Raw genomic sequence first — 3297 nt, 5'->3', positions numbered from 1 at the left:
AGTGAGGAGGGAGTTGCAGTAGTCGAGTCGTGATATCATGAGGGAGTGGATGAGCTGTTTAGTGGTTTCTGGGGTTAGGAACGTGCGGATTTTGGCGATGTTGCGGAGGTGGAGTCTGCATGAGCTTGTTAAAGATTGGACTTGGGGCTGGAAGGATAGGTTGGAGTCCAGTGTAGGGATTGGCGGAGGGGGGTGGTGGCCAATAAAGGGATTGGTAGAGAGGGGTGGTGGCCAGTGGAGGGATTGGTAGAGGAGGGTGGTGGTCAGTGGAGGGATTGGCAGAGAGAGGTAATAAGATGTTATTTACACCCAGTAACCCCTGTCATGTCTGTCCTCTTCCTCCATAGTCATGTCCGTCCTCTTCCTCCATAGTCACTGTGACGTCTTTTATCTCCAGCAGATGATGATACACACATATATAGTGTGGGAACCCAGATTAACCCCTTCAGGGGCAGAACATCCCCCACTTCCGGGGCCGGAACATTCTCCTCATTGTGGAGAGGTGTCACCTTCTCACCTCATCAGTCTATACTAATGGATTATACCACTTTTATTAGTTGCGGGGGATGGAGAATCCTATGACATCACACTGACCTCACAGCTCCTCCTCCCAATGTCCCTCCATCCAGAATCAGAGAATCCTATGACATCACACTGACCTCACAGCTCCTCCTCCCAATGTCCCTCCATCCAGAGTCAGAGAATCCTATGACATCACACTGACCTCACAGCTCCTCCTCCCAATGTCCCTCCATCCAGAGTCAGAGAATTCTATGACATCACACTGACCTCACAGCTCCTCCTCCCAATGTTCCTCCATTTGGCTCCTTTCTTTTTATTCAATGGTATTGGTATCCTCGTAAGCAAATCAGAACTGTAGATCCTGCATTGTGTTATGACGTCAGAATTCCTTTTCCCTGCGTAGTGTGGGGGTCCTGTGGGGGGAAATTATACCTCAGCCTGAAGTGGGGCTTTAATAAAATGGAGACCTGAATGGAGAGGTGAGGAGGATTCTGGGAATATCATTTGATGTGACTATTTGTGTTCAGATGTAGAGTTTTCCTCCTGTGAAGTCTGGAGATCATATGACATCACATTGCCTCCACCTCCCTCCCTGATAGAAGAGAGAAAGAAGAAGAAGATTCTAGAAGTCACCAGAGAGATCACTGAGCTGCTGACAGGAGAGGTGAGCGGTGCCGGGAATTCTGGGACATTCTCCAGTAACAGACAAGGGATGTGTCTGGATGGTGACTGTATCATTGTGTGTGTCAGGTTCCTATAAGGTGTCAGGGTGTCACTGTCTATTTCTCCATGGAGGAGTGGGAGTATTTAGAAGGACACAAGGATCTCTACAAGGACGTCATGATGGACAATCAGCCGCCCCTCACATCACCGGGTAAGAGGAGACTTTATTGTAAAGGAGAGAGCAGTACGGAGGATCCACCTAGATCCCCCATCATCTGATAAACACATAGAAACAATGGATTCAGTCAGTGTGTGTGTTTCCTACAGATGGATCCAGTCATGGGAACCCACCAGAGAGATGTCCCCGTCCTCTGTATTCCCGGGATTCCACACAGGAAGGTCACACCATCCCTCACCATCATCAGGTAGATGAGGAACAATCACTGATAGTATCATTATGATCTGTACATTATCTGCATTGTTACCATTGATGGCATTTTTATTATATATTCAGAGTGGAAACCTGAGAGATCCTAAAGCTGAGGTTAAAGAAGAGATAAAAGAGGAGGAGGATGAGGATGGGGGGATGGAGAAGTCAGAGCTTCTAAAAGAACACAAAGATCTGTACCAGGACACCATGGTGGAGTCATCCAGCTACAGGAACCCACCAGAGAGATGTCCCCGTCCTCTGTATTCCCGGGATTCCACACAGGAAGGTCACACCATCCCTCACCATCATCAGGTAGATGATGACAATTATTGGTAGTTGTGATTTATACACAGCATGTTTGTTACAATGAATGTTTTATTATATCTTTCAGAGTGGAATCCTCGGGGATGATAATATTGATGTTAAAGAAGAGTATAAAGAGGAGGATGAGGAGTATGGAGTGATGGAGGAGTTTTCAGAAGGACACAAGGATATGATGGAGCCACCTAATACCAGGAACCCACCAGAGAGATGTCCCCGTCCTCTGTATTCCCGGGATTCCACACAGGAAGGTCACACCATCCCTCACCATTACAAGGTTGGTGGGGCGGAGAGCATGGACTTGGGACAATATATGGATTTTTTATGTGAGCTTATATTTTACAGATGACCTCTTCTATAATTTTCTTGGTTTAGGGTGAAGATCTGATAGATATAAAAGTTGAGGTGAAAGCAGAAGAAGAAGAGGCGTATGTGAGGGATGATCAGCAGTCTATGGAGGAGGATGGAATAACGGGGACATTTATAGAGGAGGACACTCCTACAGAGATCAGCACAGGTGGGTCATGAACACTAAATCCATTCCTCCACCCATGCTTGTCATGCTTCCCTTCATATTGATCCAGCACCGGGTTTTGCCTCCTGTCCGTGTTGCTCGGGTTCCTGCCTATCCCCCCTGAACCTAGGTATTATCAAGTCTTTGTACCTGTGTGTTAGTGTTCCAGCAACGTGTCTTCATGTGGAAGCCGCACCCCTCTGGTTCCTGTGGTGGTCACTGCTGCTTGAGTATTCCCATATTCTGTGTGCTGTTTGATCCTGTCTTTGTTCTCTGTGTTTTCCCTCTGGCTGTGCAGTTATATTCCCTTTGGTTTCTGTCCGTGGATCCCCTCATTTCCTGTTGCTGTGTGTGTCCTTCTCAGCATTGTTTCCTGTTGTTTGCCTGCAGCCCTTTCCATCTTGCTGAGTCTCTCTCTGCACCATTGCTCAGCATCCCTCCCTCTCCTGCACTTTACACGTGTTCCCTGCATCCTCTCCCCCGGAGCCCCTTCCTAGGTTGCTGCAGTAGGTGACCTTGGTTCCTAGTATCCTGTGTGTACCGCGTGTCCTTCCAGCATGCTATTTGGTTGCACTGTGCCTGCACGGGTGTGTTAGAGAGCTGCAACCTGGGGTGATTAGTATAATACCCGTCCGATATAAGGTGTAGAGCAATAGATTCCCAATAGTAGGTGTCGGCACAGTGGCTTAATGGTTAGCACGTCTGCCTTGCAGTAAATGGGTCATGGGTTCAATGGCACCTCCTGCATGGAGTTTGCATGTTCTCCCTGTGCCTGCGTGGGTTTCCTCTGGGTACTCCGGTTTCCTCCCACACTCCAAAGACATGCTGGTAGGTTAATTGATTCCTG

Source organism: Staurois parvus, unplaced genomic scaffold (genome assembly GCF_062004578.1).
Source record: "Staurois parvus isolate SC_StPar_1 unplaced genomic scaffold, SC_StPar_1.0 ptg001623l, whole genome shotgun sequence".
NCBI classification, from domain to species: Eukaryota; Metazoa; Chordata; class Amphibia; order Anura; family Ranidae; genus Staurois; species Staurois parvus.
This window is presented reverse-complemented; position numbering follows the sequence as displayed.